Raw genomic sequence first — 27,117 nt, 5'->3', positions numbered from 1 at the left:
GTTAATTGACAAGGGTCGGACTCAGACCCTCTCCAAGTCACCCTGTAGGTACGGTCTTTCAGGTATGAGGTGAGGAGGGAAAGTGCAGAGCCTGAAACTCCAAGTTTTTGGAGAGTGCGAAGGAGGATCAGATGATTCACCGTGTCGAATGCAGCAGACAGGTCCAACAGGATGATGACAGAGGAGAGGGATGCAGTTTTGGCAGTGTGCAGTTCCTCCGTGACAGCAATGAGAGCAGTTTCTGTGGAGTGACCTGCCTTGAAACCAGACTGGTGTGGATCCAGAAGGTTGTTCTGATTGAGATAACAGGAGAGTTGTTTAAAGACAGCGCGTTCAAGTGATTTAGACAGGAACGGGAGGAGAGAGACAGGCCTGTAGTTTATAACATCAGACGGGTTGAGAGTGGGTTTCTTTAGGAGAGGGTTTACTCTTGCCTCCTTGAGAGTGTTTGGAAAGTGACCAGAAGATACTTCAAATAACCTTAATAGTTATTGTACATATTATATATTTTTTATCTAGTTAATTTTTAAATGCAACATTTGTACTTTCTTGTTTATTTATTTTCTTTAAAATGTGCATTTTATATTTATTTTTACAATGCCATGTATATTTATGGTGGCTGCAATACAGTTTTACATTTTTTATTTGTATTGTTTAATGGCATGCCTTTTTGATACAATTTATTTTTGTATTTTTATACTGCCATCAATAAAGTACTTCTTTGACTTATCTTATCTCTTGTTGATAATGAATTGCACCCAACAGAAAAAAATCAGATTCACATAATCTTGATTTAGAGAAGATATAAACATACATGAATTTATAAAGCAATAACAAACACCATCAGTTAGGAAAAAGCCCATAAGATAAGTTAGTTTTAAGAGATTTAAAGCAAGAAATTGAGTTTGCTAGCTTGAGGTCCTCCTCTAAAACATTATTACATGTTTATTTTGTAATAGTATTAAGAATACATGATAAATACATAATACATGTAGTAGAAATTGCTCAATTGTAATACCCTCGTTCTACTAGACTCAAACAACACATTCCTTATATATTTCAAAGACGAGAGAACAAAAGAAACCTATAACCATTCAAGCAAGCTTTTAACATGTCTAGAAGAAAGATTGAGGTTATATTTTAATATATTATTTTATGTTGTGGATACTTTAGCCTCCATCCATGTTTACAATTGTCCACACTATTTTACACTTGCATTTATGAATATAGTTTTGCTGTGTTTTACACTTTAGTATTTATGTTTATAGTTAGCTTTGATATTCGCTTAATTGATTAGAAAGATTTTCTTTTCATGATCTGATATTTCCTCAAATGTTCTTATTATGGGGCAGTACTTACTGGTGCTTGAAATTCAAATATTTACTAAATATTCAATTCAGATAACATTTGTTTAAAACATTTGACAAACACATGTATATGAAAAAAAAAAGATGTATTTATGTTCAATACAATGAATACAATACAATGCATATTTAGGTATTCAGGTAGCGCATCAAACCCTCTCTGATGTCAGTGCCCTCCTCCTCTGCACCTTGAGCCACTGCTACCCCAGGTGCTGCTGCTGCTGGTGCATTCCACCCATCATCATAGTCCTCTCCATGACTCTCGCAGAGGTTATGCAGAGCACAGCATGTTAACAAGCCACACACCAAGAAACAAGTAAACGATCGCTTCCACATCCTCCATTGTTGTGTGTGTTTTGTGAGTTGTGTCGCATTGAAGATGACGCCACTGCAGTTTTACCCAGCGTCGCTCCGCTGCGAGGCAGCCCGAGGCCTGAGCGAGGACGCTTAGGGGTGCATAAACGGGGCTACCCCGCTGCAGTGGAAATGCGCCATTTATGGGGCCAGAAAAAGAGGGGAAAATTACCCGCTAGTCGGTGCTAGGCTATATGGAAAGGCCACCAAAAACTGGCCTGGCCGCTTGAGGACGGTTAAGGACGCTTAAACGGGGCTACCCGCTGCAGTGAAAATGCGCCATTAGTCTCCAGGCTGGACTCTGGTTCAGAGGCTGCTGTTAGTCTCCAGGCTGGACTCTGTGCCTGGTTTAAGCCCTGGTCCTGCTGCTGCTCTTCCTATGACACCTTCCACCCTCTACATTTAGTTTGTGGGGCCTTTCAAAAGAACACCCCCGCTCTGTTAAGCTTACAGCACGTGCAGTACATGCAGACAATTTCATTTATAACCAGTAGGGGGAGCCAGAGTTCAACCGTTTCTCTCTCTCTCTTGTTCTCTCCTCTCTTCATGTCTGGGTCTGGCTGACTTGTAGTCCTTAAACTAGCTGGTGAGTCAGGAGCAGTTCTGTGGAGCTAGAGGTGGCCTTACTGATTCCCTGGATCCACCTAGATCTGCATCAAACTGTACAACAACTAATAGAGCACTCATGTTAGTTATTTGGACCAGAAGCCGGGGAAGAAGAAGGTTGGAAGGCTCAGTTGTGCTTTTATTCTGTTCCTAGACCAGGGGATTTCACTACTTCAGTGAGCCTATGAATGAATTGTTCTGTCAGTGAGCTCCTCTCAGGACCATTGCCAAGTGATTAGAGGGTGGAAAATGTATAATGCTTGCTTTTCTTTAAATTGCTCTGGGACAAAAGCTAAGACTACTTTGCCTAGATTGTAGCTGAAGCATTTACATGAGAGGAGCGGACCGGATCAGCTCAAAGAGTCAGTCACACATCAGCCTGAACAGAGCAAACATTCCCTGCATTGCTCAGGCATCTGACGTAGTTAAAGTCACTTGATATCTTCTGATGTGGTGTTGAAGTGTGAACACAGTATAGAGGAAGAGAATACTGCAGCGCACTCAAACGATATGCACCTTCACCGTGTAGTCAGTAAAATGCCCTCTTGTCTCCCTAATGACTACAATATGCCTCACTAATGCATATATTGTATTTCTTCAAATGCAAAAAACATATTATTTTTCCTTCCTGTTGAGATGTGAGATGTTGTCCATAAAGCTGCTCTGTTTACCCAGCTGTTCATTTCAGACCAAGAAAAGATAACTCCCGTTTATAATTTGGTATTTTATGTTATTGTTTTGACCTTTGGTTGTGCTAACATTGTATTCACCAAATGAAATGTTGAGTTCTGGAATGCGGAACACATTGATATCGTTACATACATACAATGCAGTGTTTTCTCTCATGTCATACAATGGTCCTGTTTCTCTTTAGTTTGATATTTTTTAAGCAGGGTTAATGGGTTTCCAGATCTCAGCACTTTGCAGGGTATGATGTTAAAATTGCTACATGCAGATTTTGAAATATGTTGACTGATGATGTCTTGACTCTTGGTAGTATTTGCTTACACAGTATAACAGTGCTGACTCCCTCACTGAACAGCTAGATTACAGCAAAGCTACTTTAACCACCTGATGTCCTGTCAGGGAAACATGGGGCCAACAGAAATACACACCAGAGGGTGGATACATTCTGTGTCAGTAGGACACGGTTCTAACAGAGATATCCTCAGCAATGTGGATCAGAATGTAGTAACTCTACCACTGACAGGCATGATGCATCAGGCTGGGCTGTGTGTTTCTGAACAAACAAGAGCCCCCCCCTTACTGCGAGTTACCCAGGGAGGAGGCCCATTAAACACAGCGATGATTATTATTTATTCATTTCCACCCCTCATTTTTCTTCAGCTGTGTTGGCTGTCAAATTAACTTGAGATGATGTTTTGTAGTTTCTCTAAAATGATAACTGAACTCAGTCTCCTGGGAGAGGCGCAGTGTTTCTGCTCAAAGATTTCAAATATGGCTGCCGACATTGAAATGAAAGGCCCAGGTCCAGTGGTACTGCTCACTGACTGCTTTACATCACATCTGTCCTGATGTGAGAATGTGAAACCAAACCTGAGTCCACAATCTTCACAGGTGTCTCATGATCTTAAAAATGATCTTAACCCGGATTTTAAACGTTATGTGAGTTGATAAGTGTGTTACCTTCAGTGGCGTTTTTATAAGTACAAAAGTGGTGGGGCACAAAAAACTTAGATGTCTATATGTAAGCTTCTGCAGAGAGGTTCATGGCTGGTGAGGCACTGGCACTGACTCTTCAGGTTTACAAATATTATATTTTGACCTAAATCAAAATATAATATTATTTTCAAAAGCTTTTTTTGTCTGATGCTTCAATTAATTTTAAACAGACAGTTCAACAAAAGGATACCCACTTTTTTGTAAAAGTCCTCCTTATCTTCTTGTAGTTTCAAAAGTCTATCATAAATCTAATCTAATCAATGGATTTATGATTAAAAAATTATTAAAGTAGGGTAGACATGTGGATATTATCCGGTTGAACAAAACGTGCATTTATCTAACAGCTACGTTTCCCACAGACCTTATTTGGAGCTATTTTCTAAAATCCTATGGAGAAATCTCATTGCTTTTTTGTGGAGGGAAGCCATGCGCAGCTTACTTCCTGGTTTTAGGACGCACCTCTCTCGTCTCCTCTTCACACACCACACTTTTCGCGGCACACGTACTTACAGCCAATCAGCTCTGAATTATGTGAGATGACGTATGGTGGGGATGGCAGCTCAGTGCATGGGAGCCTGCCATGGATGTATAATAAGAACTGGATACAGCGTGGAAGGCGGGGCCTCATTCATTCCTATGAGAGCTGCTCATTGGCACATGATGACAAAATGGCCCAACTTTTGAGAGAGTCAAACGTCACAGATTACCCAGCATGCCTGAGAAGTACCTGTATGTGCACTCATAGAGCATGCGCAACTTTAACCACGCCCCCCAAAAGGCTCGTTCACATTAAGCACATCAATTTACGTACACGTAACAGCACCGTGCGTTTTGGATTGTTATGATGGATTTGATATTAACGAATAACGAGGCGGCCGCGGCAGTTAGCAGCTAGAAGCTAGCGGCTGGGTTCCTCGGGCGATATCATATAAGTCCATTGGCCCATACCTGGATTTCCACTTATCGGTACCACCCAAGGTGGCAAATTTTAGTGAAGTGTTTTCAAGTGGCATATATCTATAGATGATATTTTGGTATGATAGACATTCCAGAGTGGTAGCTTAGTCATAGAAATCAGCTATTGAATACAATGACCCGAAGCGCCAAATTCGAAGGCGTAAAATGTGGCTTGAATGTACATATAACTCAAATACCAACATGAAGTCAACCATTTAATGGCTAATGCATTGTTCTTATGGTGTTGTTTAGTTGGACAGGTAATTCTAAAGTAACTTGGATAATATTTTAGCCAAATAAAATTATTATTACTTGAAAAAAAAAAAACATAAAACATGGAACTGCATAACATAGTTACATGTACATGTCTGTAGTGTCTAGCTTTGACCAGCCAACTAGACAAAGTCAACTATACTACCAGTTTTACATGTAGAACTCCATCACAAGTTCAATAAATATTCATGGGGGCAAGTCTAGTTTGATTTACTTACATATTTACTAGGGCTGTCAAGTTAACGCGTTAATAAAAAAAATTAACGCCACTAATTATTTTAACGCGATTAACGCATGTGTATTTTTTTTCCTCGGCCGCCCCGTAGTTTCAGAGCGCATCAAGTTTAAAATACCGTCTACAAGCTGATGCTGACAGCCCCGCTCCTGCCGCCCGCTTGTGGCAGACCACACTTCCACGCTCACCGGCAGGCACCGACTGGCTGTTGGGAGGACCGGGAAGGTGTGTGTATGTGTGGCCCGAGCGAGAGAGAGACCTTACGTGCATTGTTGTTGTTAGCATCTGGTGCTAGCTAGCTGCGCTAAACGGATATGGAGCTGTTTTAAATGAAAACAGAGGAGCGACATTTCGCCACAACTGCGCCGAGCACTTGACTTTATGCAGGAAGCCAGACAGTGGGACATTGTACGAAAAGTCAGCACACTCAGCACGGATAGTGCGCAACATGATTGCAGCGTCCAGGCAGCTCCTGTTCGAGCATATGCCTTGAGTTGCACATAGCTCCAACGATCCATCACACACACACACACACACACACACACACACACACACACACACACACACACACACAGTATTATTGTATGAGAGAGGTTCCAGGTTGAATTGAGGTGAATATTTGTAATGTTCAGAGGTTGTTGTGTTTAATATTCATGAGAATATTTGTCATTGTTCAAATGATAATAAACATTTGCATAAAGCATATTTGTCCACTCATATGTTGATAAGAGTATTAAAAACTTGAAAAATATTCCTCTAAGGTACATTTAGAAAAGATAAAAAATGTGCGATTAATCGCGATTAAATATTTTAATCGACTGACATCCCTAATATTTACCCAGTACTTGAGTATACATCAGTTTATACTCATCGACAGTGACTTGCCATGCACTTCATGGGTACTATACATTCATCTGAAGTTGTACCGGTATGACTATAAAGTCCAGACCATTGCCTAAACAAAACATTGTCAGTGATCTTCATCATCAGTGTCAGACTCGTCCAGTTCCACTGCGACTTCGTCCTCATCTTCACTTCTCTGGTTGGTGCATGTCTGCAGTTTGCACATGTCCGTGCACTTCAGTTGGTTCTCCAGGCACACACAGGCTGGAAGTTTGCAGATACGTGCACACTTGCAGGACATCAGCTGCAATACTGCATCAGGTGCCGGTGATCCCTGCATCCATTCTATTTCCAGACTGCCATCGTCACCTGTAGTCCAGCCACAGCCCTTGGGGTCTGGCACAACAGGTTCACTCACAAGACAGCGTCGCCAAATAGTCTGATAGTTCGCGCGGAGGACGTGCATGTGCAAGCAATCCTTGCATGGTGGCAGTTGGCTGGATTCCACCTCTCCCCGTTGTGCACAGAAGAGTTGGTAGCGGAGTTCATTGACATCAGAGGTGGTGGATGAGGATGCATACAACCGGCAAACAAAGTCCTGCATCTTATCAAATAGGTCAGCAGATACATCCCATGCTTCACCAAGACGCTTGAAGGCCTCCTGGTAGGTCTCATTCTCCTTCAGATACTTCAGTGCACTTAACTTTCCACGACCAGCGAATGCACTGACCGTGTCACACCCAGTGAGAGCATGTAGTCCAACAAGACCTTGGCAGACTTCCTCGCCCAGGGAGCTCGCTAGTTTACCAATGTCTATGTATCTTGTACGATTCTGTGTACCACACTTCTGATACAGAGGGCAGGCCATCGTCTTGCTGAAGCAAAGGCACAGTATCAGCACATCAGTGTCTTCAGCTGTGATGATTATGGACCCATAACCATCACCTGAAGCATGTCTGGCATGAAGTAGCATGCTTCAGCTTCTTCTTGGGTTGATCTCAGATCTTGGATTTCATGCCAGTGATCCTTGGTGATCAGGTAGCATGCCTCGCCACAGGTCACGTACAGCAACTTGTCCTGGAGCCTCTCTCTCTTTGCAGATTGCTTCCACTGTTCCACCAAGAATTCAACCAGGCTCGTCTTGTTCTCGGGGTTAACTTTCTCCATTGATGCATATTGTGGCCTGGTGCAATGTTATTCCATTGTGTGCCGCTGGTGGCGCCTCTGTTGCATCTCTCGGCATTCTTGATAGACGTCTTCCAGCAGACATCGAACACGACATCAATCCTGCGTCTGCGAGCACCCTCATGCAGAGCTAGGGACAGAGCTGTCTCTGCCAACTGTTGAAATGTTTTGTCATCTCCCTTCAGTTTCTGAACAAGACTCATTCCGTCAATGATGCATGCTGATGGTTCTGGCATATCTTCTGCTGGCGAGACGTTCTTTTCCAGCTCTCTGGCAAGGGCGGCTTTGTTAGTCTTTCGGAGAGAGCCATCACTATTTGAGAGTGCCCATGGTAGTGGCCCCAGTGGGTGTACTAGGACATCTCTGATGTGTAGTTTTCTGTTCTGGGCAATGAGGATCATGTGCCCGAATAGGTTTCTGTCTGCTTTCAGGACAACCTGCTTGCCTTCAACTTTACCACCAGTTTTTCTTTTGATGTGTTGGAAAGTCTTCAAGTTCTGTTTCTTCAGTGTTCCATGGAACTTTACTGTTGGTTGTTCTGTCTCCAAGCGTTCTGTTTTGAACGCTTGGTATGCCGCTTCTCCCATGGTGTGAGCCTTCAGTAGGCCATTGGCAACATCTGGAGGGGCTACAATCCCTGTGGACAAGCTGACCAGATCTGTGTGATTATGACTCAGTGGATTGATCCAACTGTTCTCCATCAGTTCCACAAATGCAGTGTTGTAGGTGGGCAGCAGCAATGGATCAGTGCTGATGCTTCTCTTCTTTGTTTTCTCCAGAATAGGCATGGGCCTGGGTGGCTGGGGGTTGCCGACTTTAGCCTGGACTGCAATGCCATTGACTCTGTGGGATGTTCCCTCTCCACTGACCGTCTCTTCGAGGCGGTCAATGTTGTCCCATGCTAATGTGGTGAACACCCCAGGGTGGATGTTCCTTAGCAGAGCAACACTGCCTTCTGACAGCGACAGCTTCTGCAGACACAGAGCTGTGTCTATCTCCTGAACTTGGGAGTATGACACACCATGACCAAGTCGGTTGAGGGTGTGTACCAGCTCCACATTCCCCGTGAGTGACTTCACAGCAAAGGGCAGTATGATGTGCTTTGTTGGCTTCGTCTTGCCACAGGTAATGGCATAAACCAAGTCCTGGCCAAAAGAGTTACATAGCCTCTGTACTCTCTGGGATGGTTGTGTACAGTCTGTAGAGCCTGTCAGCAATGTGTGCAGGAACATGGTCATTGAAGTTGGGATGTTAACGTCCCTCTGCTCCTGTTCTGATATTTGAGGTGGCCATGCCTGGACGTCATCTTGCTTCTTGACATCATCATCGCATCCTCAGTGCTGCCTTGCTGATACTGTCCTCTGTCTTTGCTGACCTCATGACCTGCAACTCAGCCTGGGGTGCTTGATGTGCTTTCACAAGCTTAGACAAGGAGAGGTTGTCTGGATAAAGGAGTACTTTGCCCTTATCGTTCTGAATGATGTGGAGTGCTTCTCCAAATTCACTCTCCAGCTTCCGGCGGATATGTTTCTTTGTGGATGGTTTCACCTTGGTTATACCGAGACCATTCATACGGAGACCAGTCTAGCTGTGAAGTCAATCAGTGGGACCACAGCAGGGTTGAGAAACAGTTCCTCTCTGATAAATGAGAATAGTTCACTGTATGACGGTTTCTCTGCGGCATCATACTGCACACCATCATCATTGGTCTCGTTAATGTCCTCTCCATCTGGCGCACTGCTAGCTGCTACAGGAGCTGCATCCTTGGTGTACAGGCGGTAGCAAGACCTGTGGTAGTGGCCTTCAGCAGCCACCAGTTCTCTGCTGACAATGGCAAGGATTCTGTTGTCCAGTTTCCTTGTTGCAGCTGTCCTGATTGTATCATCTGCACGGAGCTCAGTACACTGGGTCAAAGGCTCTCTTGTCTTTAGGCCTTTCAAGTACTTGTTGGTTTTCTCACAGAAGATGCATTCTTCCTTATATACCCTTGATTGGTGTGGCGTTTGTCTGGCTGACTTTCTTGAACCATCTGATGTAGGGCAATATTGTCTTTCTTGGTGATAATAGCATCAAGGTCCTTTTTCATAGTAAAGATGCTTCTGCACTTCCTATGGTAGGTGACAGGTGGTATGACATCATCTGGCAAGTCCTTTGCAATGTCTAAGATCGGTGCATGCTGTCTGATTTCTGCTGCTCTCAGCAGGGTTTTCCAGGAACCAATGTCTTTTGGTGATACCAGGGTTGAGTCTTCATCTTGAGATGTGCAATGGATGAGGCACTCCAGGCGTGGCCGCTTTGGTGCCGTGCCGCTGGTTCCTGCCTCTGGGACTGAGTCCATTTTCAGTTAGTTGCTAGTGACAGTAGCAGTGTATGGAACCTGCAAATACACCAAAGCAACGTGGGGAGGTTATGATTGTTCATGTATTATCTTATATATATATATAGAGTCTTTACACTTAAGTAATGCAATAAAATATACATTCTGTTTGTAGTACGTCTCTGTTGATAATAGTTTCATTACATGATTCATTTCTCATGTGATCACTCCGGAGCACGAGTCTGCATTCTTGCTCTATAAGAAGGCAGAAAGTTTCATCACTTTAAGAGAATATTTTCATCTGATCTGTTTATAGAGTTTCTTATTGTTTTATAGAATCTGTGATACTGCAAACATCTGCTTGTAGTCAGTCAAAGACCCCTGTGTAGGTTGAGGCTTGTCTGGATCTCTTTGAGACAAGTAGACCATTGTCTCACATCTGCTACTAATTAGGTATACGTGGGCTTTCTGGGAGCCCGCCTCTCCTCGTGTTGGTTAGATGTTTTGTGTCTTTTGGGGCAGAGATTACCTTGGTGGAGCACAAGGACAGTGTGAAACTAGGATGATCTCCCGGCCGTATGTAATTGTCTGTCTCTCAATAAATATCAGTGTATTGACAGGTGAATCCAGTTTCCCTCATTTGATGATGCGCTCAACATTGCTGCAAAGAAGTTTTTACTTCACAATTGGCGTCGCGAACGGTTACCAACAAATCGTCGAGCTGGTGAGTGTAATTTCAAATCTATATTTTGACATTGCCTCGCCAGACTCTGTGATTGACGGTATAAAATTACCTGTGGAACAGATAGATGCAATATTGTTGGTTTCCTCTGTGTGTGTGCACGGCAAATATTCGGAGAGACCTTAAAGAGGGCATCAGTAATGTGGAACTTCGGTTTAAAAGCAATGTAAAGATTTGTACTGAAACGAATCGCCGAATTCTGGAGATTTCAACGGTTTAACTAGTTAAATCAACTCGCCTCGACATCACCCTGTTGCTGCTGCAGGAAGAGGGTGTGGGTAATTCCCCTCCCCCCCCCCCCTGTGGGGAGCAGCACACACGGGGATAAACAAAGCACAGTGTCGTATCTTCTTAAATCGCACCATTATGAGTTTTGGAACTAAACAGAACTCTTATTAACGGGAAACGTGATACGAAATATTACGTCACGCTGTGTTTCATAAACTGAGGGGTTGTTGAATTTGGCTGTTGTTAAAATAAAGGGTACTGAATTCATTAAAAGTCTCTGCTCTCCGGATCGGGGAGGGCAGAGCACCACTAAATTAGCATAGTGGTTGTTGATTGAGAATAATGTGGTTATTACTCTTCAGCAGATTCCGTTCTTAGAATTAATTAAATTAATTAATATCTCTGCTCTCGGTCGGTTGAGCAGTTTTACCACTACATTTGCATAGTGGTTTTGATTGAGAATAAGGTCGTTTATTGCTCATCAACTGAATTAATGTTTAACAACACAGATTTGTATTTTCTGTTAATCACACCATAAGCTCAAGAACTAAATTGAGCTATTAAATGGGAAGGGTGGTGGCAGAATATTACATTCACACTGTGTTTAATAAACTTACGGATTATTGAATTGGATTTTGTTTAAAAAATAAATAAATAAATAAATACATTTTTTTTAAAAACAATAAGTAAAAATAAGTACTGATATTTCCCTACCCCCGCTGAAGTTTCCCTAATTCGGATTAAAATTAAACTGGATGAGTTTAGCTGTCACCTGATATTTGTTGCGGGTTCATGTTTGTTTGTATAATTGTTTCGTGTTTGTTTGTATACCTGCCGTCTTGTGCATGTTTTTGTAACAACTAATAAATTAATCAGTCCACAGCCAAGGTAAAATGAATCTAAATTTCCGCAAAAGGAAAATAAATAGCAAAAAGCCTCTGTTTACACCCGGGAACCTCAGAGGCATAACTGCGGGTCATCTGTCTGCTCAAATAGGTCAATGTTGTATTATTTGTTTCATTTATTCTTAATCTATGTATTGTATGGTAATAATGAAAATAAAATAACCTAATGTATTGAACACATTCCGAAACAAAGCAGATAAGACAAGACTTAGACACAATGGTGATTGAACCTTTTTGCACGATTGATGCAAAATGAAAACTTTGTCATTATCTGTTTCCAACTGGCCACTGGAATCAGATAATGGATATGAGTTGAAGTTCAATTACAGTTTTAAATATAGTTCAACATCCTTTTCTATACTCTGCTTGGTGCTGCAGAAGAAGAAAATAAAATAAAACGCAAGACACGAGGTCAGAGACAGGCGTGACCTCTGGAAGGAGAAGATAATCTGAAGCAGACCACGGCGCGACCCATTGGGGGTTTTATGACCACAGCACAAAGGAAGATCTAATTTCAGCAGTCAGTTTTTTTTTTGGCAGAACTTTTGAGCATTTTGAAAATGTCTTTTCTTGCCTCTGTGCAAGGCTTAGTCTTTCTATCTGTATAGCCACTGGTGTAAAGTAACTAAGTTCATAAACTCCACAAGTCCTATACTTGGGCACAATTTTGAGATACTGGTACTTTATTTGAGTATCTAAAATGTTTTGCTGCTTTATTTTTCTACTCCACTACAGTTCAGTGGTACATGGTGTACTTTTACTCCACTACATGTATTTAATATCTTTAGTTACTTCACAGATGTGGATGAATGATGTGAAATCTAATCAAGTGTTTAATCAGACTTTAGTTCCACCTGGAGTGAATCCACCAGCTACCGTATGCAGTATACAAAGTCATTCAAACTAGCTTCTCCTTTACCAGCTTTGAGAACACTTTCATGATTAATCATTATAAAACATATCATATATAGTATTCTGGAATAAACCAATCTGCACAACGACTACTTTTACTGTCGCTATTTTCACTATATTTTGATGACAATACTTTTCTACTTTTACTTGAGTAACATTTGAATGCAGTACTTTTACTGTAACTTAGTATTCCTACACTCTGGTACTTCTACTTGTACTCAAGAACAAGATCTGAGTACCTAAGCTAACGTTAGCCAGAAACCTTCCATTTTGACACAAAGAACAATGGGGTAATTTCAAAGTAATTCGAAGTAATTCACACAGCCTCTTCCCTATGGGAGGAGCAGCAGTTTCAGCTTCATTTAAATATGTCGCGTAGTTATAGATGGATTTATTTTTTCCTCTAAAAGAGAGAATGTGTATTTTATGTTAGTATTTCAAAAATCTCCTGGGGGAGAATCCCCCCAGACCCCCTGCGGGGGTTGGGTTTTCAGCATGTGAACTCTTTCACTTGTGAGGAAATGGCAGGATTGGCTCCAGGTCGCTTTTTTATTTACTACAAGACAAATGTTTTTATTTTATTTTAATTTCATACAGTTCAATTTGGATTGAGACAGGGAAATATTCTAAACCTCACGCGTGGCGTTTCACTGACAAGGGGGCGATATAGCGTGTATGTAATTACATTTCAAATACTGATTTGAGCCCCACCACTGTATGGGTTAGCCCTACCATAGATTAACCAACGCAAATATCGCAAATACTCGGGAGCCGATAAGTCAATAAGTTGCTTATCGCGACAGGCACACAATAAAACAGTGGAAACAAACATGTGTTTGACTTTCATTATTTAATGAAACTGTGTGCCCTTTATAGTCTGTGTCCAATATTGTGTATTTGTATATATATATTATATATATATCCTAAATATATGCTAAGGTCCCGCTACGGACACGATAGCAGTCACTTCGTGCGCATGTGTGTAATTAAACCCATGATATCAAAATCTCACTCCAGCCAGGTACCCAAAGTTAGCAACCCTGTCCATACCCCAATAATATTTTATTGATGACAAGTTTGCATCCCTGCCTGTTATCGTTTTCATCACGGAGCTAAAAAAAAAATGGTGTATTGATTACTGATCTGTGCAAGTCAAATTTGTTAACTCACTTTGGTTCTAATGTTAATGTTAATTTGATTTCAACCCATAAGTAATTATTTAAATTAACTCAACATTCCACATGATGGATTAGTGTTCCACATTTTTCCCACTAATTTGTTTATGATTAGGCCAATGGTAAAGAGAGACATTTATGACCCTGTGTCCTTTTTGTTAGCACGTGGTTCCATTTTGTCTAATGGCGTTGGACAGCTTCACTAAGAGTCACCCAGTTCTACCCTGCTACAGTCCGGCTGAGTGCAGTCACAGAGATGCTATGGCTGCTCTACATGACATTAATGGTTTGATCCGAGAATGGACACCATTTCCTGCTCCCAGAGAGAATGACGCTCCTCACACTGAACAATACAGCCATTGACACTGTCTCACGTGGGCCTGCTCCCCCCCACCGAGCCATGAACTGGAAGCTGGAACACTTGGAACTGTCACACCAGCACCAACCCTTGGGTCAGTTAGATGAGACTAACGGCTTCACTTAGGGCATATGGGTCAGAAATATGACTCTCGTTACCACGGAGTGGGTTGTTTTTATTTTTATTTTAAAGGCTATTCATACTGCTATGCAGAGTGAAGAGCCCCTACTATTTTAACAAATACGCCTGATGTCAGGGGCCTCTTACTGTCTACTTCTGCATGTATTCACATTATATGGACCATGTTTACACCTGTTGAAACTAGGGCTGCACGGAACTCAGGCTACAATACAACCATTTTTGTTCTGCTCTAACGATTCAATTTATAAATTCTACATCAAAATAGTTCGGTTTTATTGTTTCCAATGATAACGTCACCTTAAGTGGAGGAATGCAAACCTGTTTTAAAATGTAAGGTTTTGAATTTCTTTGACATTTCTCAGTAATGACACCCTCAGACGCCCACTATCATTTATGCCAGTGGTTCCCAAACTTTGTTGTGCCCAAGGCACACCAAAGGACAAGTAAAAAAATCTCAAGGCACACCTATTGTGAAAAGATAGCCCTTATAACACGTGTTATCACTCATATTATGTAAAGTATCTGTAAATGTGCATAATTATTTACTAATGCCAAATAAAATGTGACAAAGACAACTATATTACGAAATATTTCCGAAATTAATTTGAAACTTTATCAAATTAGGCTTCATCAAACCAGCAACACACTCATTTACACCAGACAGGTCACAAAATAGAAAATGAGGCAAAGGAAACTCAGCAGAAATTCAGCACAGACAACTGTCAATGCAAGGAAGCTGCATTGTCCATGGTCCGGAACTACAAATTATAAATGTATTACTTTAAAAAATGTAATATATTACACTACTTCGTTACTATCTACATAAAGTAACTCGGTACTTTACTCGTTACTTTCCTCGCCGAGCACGTACAAACTGTGCATGCGTGAGTGGCAATAACTTTCCTTACCAGCAGGCGGCGGTAGTCAAGCCCCCAGGTAGTGCGCCGGACTCAGATGAAAATATTCGTGCTGGCCAAACAGCGGTACTACACTTCCGGTTTGGTTGCCAGGCCCGAAAACACTTTCCCATTGACTTACATGGGGAAAGAGTGGTCTGTAACTCGTTGGATAATTTTTTTAACTAAATAAACTACCCAGTATGAACACTTGTATAGCCCTTATTAAAAAAACATTCGTTCCTCAAGTTGTAAAACATTTGCTAATAACGTTATTCTGAGAGTTATTTCCCTCTGCATTATGAACGCGCATCTAATCCACGGGACCGCGCAGCCCGGCACGTTCAGTTACGTGTCCCGACCAATCAGAGCACACTGTGCTCACAGGGAGGGTGCTGGAGCCAGGCTCTGGCCGGAGCTTTTGGAGCTACAACGAGCGTTAAAGGCAGAGAGTGAAATTCAGTGAATACACGTAGTTTACAGAGATGCTGTATGAGGAACCAATGTGAGTTGCGTTTATCTTTACCCATGGATGCACAATGGGAACGGATCCATATCGTCTTACTGCCATCCCACGGAGCTGTAATAATGGATATATTGCACATGTTTGCTGTAATTCATTGTCATACTACATGGGCTGTATGATTGAATCTTGTACCGTAAATGTTGTATTAAATGGAGTTAATATTACCGATATCACTAGATCATTACTAGCTAGCCGCTAGCTGCTAACTGCCGCCTCGTTCATATCAAATCCATGGCGGTAGTGTGTATTTGTCATTTAATACAGGCAACAACCGGAAGACAGAGAAGAAGAATAGACTGCGTGATATAAAAAATAATGGGCATACCTCCACCCCTCGATAGTTATCGCTGACTCAGCCATGTTTATGCAGCACTGCACGTGGAGATGTGGACGCGCAAGTCGCGCAGATTACGTACATAAACCTACAAAGTACTGATATAGTCAATTAAAAAAAGAAATGATTATTTTTGTGTAGTTGTATATTGAAAAAATAATGTATGGTTGTCACAAAATCCCACGGCACACCCGGATTTGCCTCACGGCACACCGTTTGGTAACGGTGGTAACTCAGATGCTTACATGGACTTGTATGTTTTTCCTTCATATCTAACAGAAATAAGAGAGAAAGAGATGGGAAAGTAAGTAAAGAGGGATAGGAAGGAGGAGAGATATTTGCGAGTTGCATACTCACTCTGAGTTTTCTCGATTAATAGCTTATATAGACAATACCATGCTTAGATAGACTCCTAAGTTATTATTTCATATGTGACAATATGTAAGAAAAGAGGGGAAGAGTCAAATTATATTGAGAAATTGAGCAATTGATTTCATATTGGAACATTCATTTCTCAAACCTATGTTTTATGGAAGAGGAAATGTACTTCTGATAAACTAATCCTTGATCAAACGGTAAATGGTGAATTAATATAACATTTATAATCATTGAGAAAGGGTTATTCCACAGGGACTAGCTCGCATTTAACTTCAAATAACATTTCTCTGCTTTGGACTGATGAGTATATGATTCTTGCATGTTAAATGACTAACACAAACCTTACATTTATAATGTGCATGTCTCAGGAAGGCTCCCAAATCATTCTGAGGGGGCCTATCCTATTTTTGTAATTGAATGATAATGTGCTAATCCATTACCTTGAGTTGTCTGCACTCAGGAAAACATCCCTATCAAGTGTTAACCCAATAACTAGGACAGCTCTGAAGGCCAAGGGTCAGAGAGAGAGGATCACACTCTGCGGCTGCAGAGAGCAACTTATCCACGGGCAAGGAGGTCGTTCGAGATGAGAGGATTCTAATCTTCAACTTTCTGATGAGATGGGATGCTTCTTCATTTTCGCTCGCAGGACGAGCGATGGCTTCATACAAGGTTTCTATGTTTCTTGGAGGAGCAGATGTTTTCATAACCTCTCCCATCACGGGGGGGGGGGGCATCTGGATGTGCCACTTGGAATAGGCAGGTGCACTGCTCTCAAGCAGATAGCAGAAGGAATACAGGCAGATGAGCCTCTGTTTCACTGGGAGATCATAAAGTGCTCACTGAATTGAGCCACAAAAGCAGAGCAATTGGGGGGGATTGAGATATGGCGCTCTGATGAAGAAGAGTTTTGAGCCAATCAGCACCTCAGTGCTAATCTACAGTATCAGGATGCCTTTACACACCAGACATTCTGTGTCATAAAGAGAGGAGGAAAACATGTCTTCTAGCTCTCGTACAAAGATAACATTTGAATTGAATGACCAGATGATTACAGATGTACAATTAATGATTGTTTTTGTATTCCCAATGAACAGATATGTGTTAAATAGTGGTGATAAATATATTTTATCAGATTACACTTTCACACTAAACTAATTAATTAATTGATATTTTCAGATTTATAAGGTATTGAACAATAAGATATTTCTAATATTATAACAGACAATGTTACTATCCTTAATCATTACCAGGTAAGAACAGATGTTTTGATATTGATTACAGTTGATGCTCTGAATAAAGAACAGATGTTTTGATTTGTTCCTTTTCAGGTCGTTATACAATAAAATGTTTGATTCTTCAGATTGTTAAACATCTTGAGAATTGTTTAGTTTTCCCTTCAGATTTTGAAATGACATAATGATTGATAGTTGAAGTAATGTAATTAATTAAATATCATGCCTTACTCTTGAATAAAGCGTAATGAAGTAAACGTAAAGTAATGTTAAAGATTGAGGACACTGTAACTTTACAGATTACAGATTGATCGATTCATCACTGTGAATGTATACCTTAACTAGGAACCTTAGCTGGATCTCTCATGATTCTGATTTATACCTCAATTGGATTTATTATAAATCCTAAATTCTAATTGTGTTTTAATAAGTAATTGCCTTAAAGTAAATCTTTGAGATGTAAGATGATTTAGAATTTGTGTTTGATGAATGAGATTAACTGAGTGATAAATGATAAAATATCTTATTTTTGAAACATATATTTTGCTATAATATTGTTGTATTTCATGTGTTTATTATTGTACCTTTTGACAAAAATGCCAAGCACTGAAGAGAGATGATTTTTATTATGATTGACTGTGTTCAATCATGGTGATTGAAGTGTTTTTCAATCTTGTTCTATTTTTAATGTAATGAATGTATCTGAGCCCACCCAACTCTGAGGACGCTTATTGATTTTAAGTATTGACTGAAATATTCTTAGACTAATGTTAATTGGTTATCAATAGATTGATAAAAGGGTGAATCTGTAAGAGAATATTTTCATCTGATCTGTTTATAGAGTTTCTTATTGTTTTATAGAATCTGTGATACTGCAAACATCTGCTTGTAGTCAGTCAAAGACCCCTGTGTAGGTTGAGGCTTGTCTGGATCTCTTTGAGACAAGTAGACCATTGTCTCACATCTGCTACTAATTAGGTATACGCGGGCTTTCTGGGAGCCCGCCTCTCCTCGTGTTGGTTAGATGTTTTGTGTCTTTTGGGGCAGAGATTACCTTGGTGGAGCACAAGGACAGTGTGAAACTAGGATGATTTCCCGGCCGTATGTAATTGTCTGTCTCTCAATAAATATCAGTGTATTGACAGGTGAATCCAGTTTCCCTCATTTCATGATGCGCTCAACATTGCTGCAAAGAAGTTTTTACTTCACAAACTTAATCTTAACTTCTTAACTAAAAATGTATGTCTACATACCGGTACATCAGACGCAGTGTCCGATAATATGTAAAATGGCAATAACATGCGGCTCCAATAACATTATCTGAAAAGCAACAAAATGAGCTTCTTCCCCAAAAATCTGAAAATATATTCCAAATAGAACATACAAAGCTTATATAATATTCATTCAGGCAAGTTTCATTACCATTTTCCACATAGCAGGGACAAACACAGAACATACCGCCAAACTTTGTAAGTGACAAAATGCGTTATTTGATCAATAATGGGGTAGCATGTAACTCCGCTAAGCTACTCAGTTGGAAAGTCTATCATGGCTTAATGTACTTATATGGACCCTATGAACAAAATGGTACCACAAATGTTTTGCCACCTCGGGTGGTACCGATATTTGGTCTGGCCCATGGACTATATGGCAGTGGTTCTCAAATGGGGGTACGCGGACCCCTAGGGCAGGGGTCGGCAACCCGCGGCCCACGGGCCGCATGCGGCTCTTTAAGCCCTCTGCTCTGGCTCCCTTGAGCTTAGACAAAAATAAGAAGGAAATAAAATAAAAGTATTTGTAGGACTATTTATATTTTGTTGCATGGTTGAAAATGTTTCGTATCTTGTATTTTGAGGTGATACTGTGACACATAAATAAAAAACAAAACGGTTTTAATTAGGTCAACTAAAATATGCGTCACATCCTGCTACGGTCCCGCGCGAGCGCCTTTTCTTGGAGGCGAATAACCTGACCCCCGGCTCGATGAGCGAACTATTAGGCCATAAGGTGAACCCTGTTATCGTTTCATCCCGCTCCACAGAAGTGGAACTACACAATCTTTAGTTCATAAAAAAGAACGAGTCATGCTTATCCACCAAAAAAAAGTTCGTCGCTAAAATTCCTGTCAATTCTTCTAGGCACGTAATTATTGGTTGAACTAGTCCCTTCAAAGCGGACCGTGGCACTACTTTTGACCAAGATATTATTATATCTTGGTCAAAAGTAGTGCCACGGTCCGTCATGTGATCGTGCTACACCAATTGGGTAGCTGCATATACCGGTATCAACAAACTGATTTGGAAAAAATGGTGACCGCCATGGTTTCATCAAGTAGCAGGGACGAGGAAAACGCACCAGAAAGTCTCAAAAAAATCAAAATTATCAACACACAAACATTGTTACATGCATATTACGTCTGTGAAGCACGAAAAGGTTGATTATTTTACCAATACAAGATAGAATATGTACAGGACAAGCTTACAACGGTGGCATTGATTTTGAAGTTACAAATGTAAGCATTGGGTTGAGAGGTCATGTGTTGTGAGCATGCGCGGTCTGTCCTGGAGAGAGAGAGAGAGTTGGTGGTGTGACTCGACAAGAATAAACGGAGGCGCTATCTGGGACGCTCTAAAAAGTACTAAGTTCCTGAGTTATTGTTACACAGAAGTATCTTTGAAGCCTTAACGCCTCGGACGTTACATTGGTGGCAGCGGTATTGGAGTGTGTTTTATCTGCTCTTGGATTATTATTTTCTGTGGACAATTACTGGACTTTCTGGTCGGCTCTTCTGGCTAGCTGTGCTAACGGTGCTAGCGTCATGTTCGGAGGAATGAAGAGTGACGGCGATATGGAAGACGATTATAACGGATGTACTGCTTCTTGGACTGGTTATGTGAGTAATGATATTAAAGTGGAGCTGCCGCCGATGTTTAGGGGTGACGGCCAGAGGCAGTTCGCTACGTGGATAAGACAGTTTGAAGCCGCTGTTCGTGCTCAGACGAGGGGTGCTAGGGGCACGAGCTACGCAGCTACCTTGCTGAACATTCTACCTACCAGACTGGACGGTGCAGCTTACCTGCTGTGGGACAGCTTGCCGGCAGATGTGCAGTGTGATTACGAACGTGTGAAGGAGAAGCTGGCGGAGGCTTTTGGCCAGAGACAGTTCCTGCTTTATTTCCAGACGTGTGTATCTGCACGGCCCCGCCAGGTGAACGAGTGTTTGGAGGTGTATGCGGCGGACATTTCCAGACTTGTGGCTGAGGCTTTTCCCGATTATGACCGCGCTGCAGTAAATGGTGAGAAATTCAGACGTTTTTTGGCTGGCCTTGATCCTGCACTTCAAGCAAAATGCCATGAACAGGGGGCGACTGATATGGAGGAGGCGTTGATAATTGCTGGGTGCTGTGAGCGGGCCAGGCAGGCAATGGGGTTGAACACGCCTGGTTTGCCCTACTGTCCTCTGCATCCTGCTGTTGTTGCATCGCTAAATTCACCATCGGCTGGTGGTTTTGACTGTAATGCTAATACCACGGATAAGCTCATAAATGTGGTTGAACGCCTCACCTTGAAGGTGGACAACTTACAGACTAAGGTGAAAGACTTGAGAGCACATAGCCGTGGAGCTGAGAATGGCAGAGGGTGCTCCGCCTTGACCTGGGATCGTCAGAGAGTGCACCGGCGTGCCTGCCACTGTGACTGTGGCGGGTTTGGTTGCAGATCTACCACCGGGGATTCCCACAGGGACGACCGCAGCAGGGGCGTTCTCCTCAGCGCAGACCGCAGGATGGTTTTAGTGCCAGGGAATGGTCTCCACGTGAGCGGGGAACCCGAGACACCTCTGCGGACTTCTCACCGCAACGACCAGGCAGCGATGTCCCGCAAGGACCACACAGCGCTGGGGAACGTCAGCCAAGGCGTGGAGTGAGGTTTTTGTCTCCCTCTCGGCGGTCACCATCTCCATCCTCGCACAGACGGCTGCAGGGAAACTTCCAGTGACTGGCATCAAGACCCAGATGCCGGTTTCACCACTACAGGGTCAAATGGACTATTCTGCTGGGGAAGCGCCTGCTTGTGCATTGGACTCTTGTTCTGTGGGTGAGTCTAAGCCCACAGCCTATGTTAGAGGACTTGTTGAGGGTGTTGATGTAACTGTTTTGATTGACTCTGGGTCCAATGTTTCACTTATTTCTGAGGACTTCAGAATGTCCATGTCTGCCTTACGTAAACGTGTGCTAAATACCCAGTACCCTTTTTCACGCACAGTAAATGGTCAATTGTTGGACACTCTGGGTACTGTGACTCTTCCCATACAGTTGGGGGGCAAACATTGGGAGCAGGTTGTACATGTAGTGCGAGGGGCAACACAAGCTATTCTGCTGGGGTTTGATTTCATGTTGCAGGCTCGAGCTGTTATGGATGTTGGTCGTGGTCTGCTTCACCTGGGGGATGTTGATATTCCTCTCATGCATGCCACAGATTTCATACCAGAATGTTGTAACATCTCTATGTCTGTTGATGCTATTATTCCCCCTTTCAGTGAAATGATTGTCCCAGTTAATGTGGATATTCCCTGTACTGCTGGTCTGCCCATTGACTCTTTCTTAGGCTACCTGGAGCCTGAGGTGCGTGATAATGTGGGACTTGTGATTGCACGTACGGTTGCACCTGTGAATAATAGATGCACTGTGGCCAGGCTGCTCAACCCGACAGAGAAGGAGTTAAAGCTGCACCCCGGCTCCCATTTAGGTGTGTTCCACCATGTTAAGGACTGTGAGCTACTCACCCCCTCTGAGGTTTTCCCCTCTCAGCAGGGGGCTACGCCTCTGCCAGATGTGGCTGGCTTCCCGTTGTCTGCTGAACAGAGACTGCAGCTGCAGGCCTTGATGGAGAAACACCAAGGGGTGTTCGGCTCTGGGAAGGGCAGAACAGGAAACACCGGTCTGATCACACACCGCATACAGACAGGTGATCATTCCCCGGTCAAGCGTCGGGCCTACCGTACTTCGCCAGAAAAACGGAAGGAGATAGGCAGACAGGTTCAGCGCCTGTTGGAGGATGACATAATTGAAGAGAGTTGTAGCCCGTGGTCCGCCCCAGTGGTCCTCGTCAGGAAAAAGAACAACACATGGCGATTCTGCGTGGATTACAAGGGACTCAACTCTGTGACGATAAAGGATTCTCATCCACTGCCACGGGTGGATGACACATTGGACGCATTGGCGGGGGCCTCCTGGTTCAGCACCTTGGATTTTTCTGACGGTTACTGGCAGGTGGAAGTGGCTGAGGAGGACCGCGAAAAGACAGCATTCACCACTGGCCAGGGTCTATACCAGTTCAAATCCATGCCTATGGGTCTGACCAATGCACCCGCTACCTTCCAGAGGGTTATGGAGCTGGTGTTAAGGGGGCTGCCATGGCACATCTGCATGGTGTATCTTGACGATATACTGATTTACAGTAGTTCGTTTGAGGCCCACATGTCTGCTTTGGAGGAGGTCTTCATTCGGATTGGGGCAGCTGGGCTTAGATTGAACGCAAGGAAGTGCCATCTTGCCCGTGATCACGTGGTATTCCTTGGTCACGTCATCTCCGCCGGGGGGCTTCGTCCTGACCCCGGTAACACAGATAAGGTGAAGACTTGGCCAGTTCCACGGTCTGCTACAGAGGTGCGTGCTTTTCTGGGTCTCTGCTCTTATTATAGGAGGTTTGTGAGGAGTTTTGCCCAGCGTGCTGCCCTCCTCAACCATCTGACGGGAAAGGATGTCCCTTTTCAGTGGACGGCGGATTGCCAGGAGGCATTTGAGTTTTTGCGGGATGGTCTTTGTGCCGAACCTATCATGTGTCACCCGGACTTCACCAAGAGTTTCGTGCTGTGTACAGATGCTTCGCAGATTGCTGTGGGGGCTGTGCTGTCACAAGAAGTGGATGGCCTGGAGAGAGTGGTGGCCTACGCTAGTCGCTCCCTCACAGCAGCTGAACGGCGTTGGTCTACCTACGACAGGGAGCTGTGGGCAATAGTGTGGGCAGTGCGTAATTTCAGGCATTACTTGGGTCTTCTCCCCATCACAATTATTACAGATCACCAACCTTTGGTGGGTCTGCGACGACTTCAGGTTGACAATGACAGGACGGGGCGTCGTAGCCGTTGGGCTCTGGAGCTGGACCCATACGACTGGGTGATTGTGCACAAGAGTGGGGCCAAACACACAAATGCAGATGCCCTTTCACGCAGGCCTGACACCCCTGAAGCTTTGGAGAATTCAGGCAGTCTGGATGCCACATCCGCTCCCTTGAGTACAATTCTCCCTGGTGCTGGGGACAGTGGTCCTAGTGATGTGTGTGCTGTGGGGACTCCTACCACGACCCAAGCCCAGGGACCGATTTCCGGCTCTCCTTCTCCTGACTCAGGGTCTTCAGTGGACCAGACCCTAATCTTCACTCTGTCGCATGATGGCTCCGGTATTAGGGAGCTCCAGCAAAAGGATGCAGACATCGGACAAGTTTTGGCCTGGCTGGAGCATGGCCAACGGCCCCCTAGATGGAGGTTAAAAGATGTTAGTCGGGGTGTGAAGAGACTTTGGCATGAGTTTCCCTGGCTGACTTTTGTGGAGGGACTTTTATGTAGAGTTGTTTGGCTGTCTGAGGCAGGGCAGTCTAGTCTACTCAGGTTGTTGTTCCTGCTGTCTTAGTTCCAGAGGTCCTGGGACACTAGCATGGTGCTCCACTGACTGCTCACCTGGCGTATGAACGCGTTTTGGCACGCGCAAGAAGTGTGTGCTATTGGCCCTCCATGCACAGTGACATTCGATCATGGTGTGACCAATGTTATGCCTGTCAGAGAAGGAAGTCCCCGGTGCCTAAACACCATGCCCCCATGAGAACTTTGCATGCAGTTAGACCTTTCCAGCGTGTGGCGGCTGACATACTGGAGTTGCCGGTCACATCAAAAGGCAACCGGTATGTGTTGGTTGTTGAGGACTATTTCACAAAATTTGTAAATCTGTATGCCATCCCCGATCAAAAAGCCCCCACGGTCGCAGAGTGTCTCTTCCAGAACTACATCTTGGAGCATGGGGTAATGGAAACTCTGCACACTGATATGGGCAGACAGTTCGAATCAGATGTTGTGAGGCATTTGTGCGGCATGTTAGGTCTGAAGAAGACGCACACCACGCCTTACAATCCGAAGTCTGATGGCATGGTAGAGAGGTTTAATAGGACACTTATCGATCAGTTGGCAAAATCTCTTCTATCATGTGAGGGGGAGTGGGACTCTTTTCTGTCACAGGTTGCGTTTGCGTATAATACCAGTGTACATTCCAGCACAGGCTTCATGCCGTATTTTCTCATGCATGGCAGGGAGGCCAGGACTCCTGTGGATGTTTTACTGGGTTCAAAGCGGGATGATCTGGTGCAGAGTCCCCGGGAAGACTTTGCTGGTTCCCTTCTCAGACGCTTGGACGCGGCGTTTGATCAGACAAGGGATAACAATTTTGCTGCAAGCAGCAAACAGAAGTCGTATTATGACGCCAGAGTGAGGCACGTCCCATATGAAGTCGGGGATTTGGTATGGTTAAATGATCCCACTGAGAGCCGCCGTAAACTGGCTCCCCACTGGAAGGGGCCTTATCTGGTGCAGAGGCGAATGGATAGGGGTGATGAAGTGGGGGTCACGTACCAACTAAGTAGCCCGTTTGGGGATGAAGCCTCTCTCCAAACTGTCCATTATGACAGGCTACGGCGATACAACCTGCCGGTAGCCTTTCCCTTGGAGGGACCATCAAGGTCTCTCTTAAACCTTTCTCAGCCTCTTCCGTTGCAAGATGCAGTCTCCCCACAGAGCTCTGGATGCTTGAGGTTTTCCGATGGGGAAAGTGACAGTGATCTTGGGCCGGGTTCTGGAGCTGGTGATTCCCCTGAGCTCGAACAAGCCGCACCGACGGTGTCCCGTGCTGGGAGGTTAGCGCGGCCTCCTGTCCGCTTTATGGACTTTGTTATGGGCTGAGTGACTGGTGTTTACATGCTTGTAATACATTCTACATTCTTTTCTCCTGTGTATTCTATGCTGCATAATTGTGTTTTTTTTTTTTTCATGTTTCAAGTGTGCAGGACAGGGGAATAGGTTATGTCATACCAAGTTGATGTTTTATTATGTGTATTGTTTTTATTCAAAGATTTTTTTTTTTTTTTTTTTATTCAAATGTACGTCATGCGTACATGTATTGTTCTGCAGGGTATTGTGTAGTTTTGTTACGTTTTTTGGGGGGTTTTCGTGGTTGTATTGTTTTTTTTTAATGTTTTGTTGTGTTCTCGCCATGTGTCTGGAAATGGGGACATTTCTTTCAGTAAGGGGGGACGCATGTAAGCATTGGGTTGAGAGGTCATGTGTTTTGAGCATGCGCGGTCTGTCCTGGAGAGAGAGAGAGAGTTGGTGGTGTGACTCGACAAGAATAAACGGAGGCGCTATCTGGGACGCTCCAAAAAGTATCATTGAAGCCTTAACGCCTCGGACGTTACACAAATACAATATTATCATATTACAATAATAATAATAATAATTATAATAATATAATATATATTATATATATATATATTATATATATCTATAATAGTAATCTATAATAATAATAATAATAATGTAATTCATCAAATTATTATATGATGAATGAGTAAATAAATGAATCAATGGTCATTGGTATAAGTACTGCATTTTATTGATCTAAATTACTTAACGTAACAAGTTAACCTTCTTGGACGCAGCTATGTATGAAATCAAGTCATGTTTATTGTAAGAGTGCATTTAACGTGTACAGGGTAACAATAACAACAGACAGACAGACAACAAGTCCTCAGTCTAATGGAATAATCCACGAGCTCAGCCAATGAACCTAGCGATGCGAACATGGTAGTCCAGGAATGTTGTTGTAGCTGGAGTTGGCTGATAAACGCTGCTAGCCAATGTTGATTCGATGGTCAACTCTGTTCCCAGATAGTAAAACCTCTCACAAATACCGCGTATATAACGCAAATACCTCGGACTTAGTGATGTATTAAGACATATGACAAAACATCACATAAAACAAGCATACAGCACTGTTTAGAATCCATTTGGTCTGGTTTAGCGTAACCATGGAGGCGGCCATCTTTCACTTCTGTTGACAATATGCAGCTACCCAATTGGTGTAGCACGATCACGTGACGAACCGTGGCACTACTTTTGACCTAGATATTATTACGCTTTGAAGGGACTAGTTCAGCCAATAATTACGTGCCTAGAAGAATTGACAGGAATTTTAGCGACGAACTTTTCTTTGGTGGATAAGCATGACTCGTTCTTTTTTATGAACTAAAGATTGTGTAGTTCCACTTCTGTGGAGCGGGATTTCTTTTCTAAAGGACTTTTCGAGGTTCACCTTGCGGCCTATATGAATAAATCAAAGAAAAGTACCGGAGGAACACAGGATTTAATT

This window comes from Gymnodraco acuticeps, unplaced genomic scaffold (genome assembly GCF_902827175.1).
Source record: "Gymnodraco acuticeps unplaced genomic scaffold, fGymAcu1.1, whole genome shotgun sequence".
Classification (NCBI taxonomy): domain Eukaryota; kingdom Metazoa; phylum Chordata; class Actinopteri; order Perciformes; family Bathydraconidae; genus Gymnodraco; species Gymnodraco acuticeps.
Note: the sequence above shows the minus strand (reverse complement) of the source record.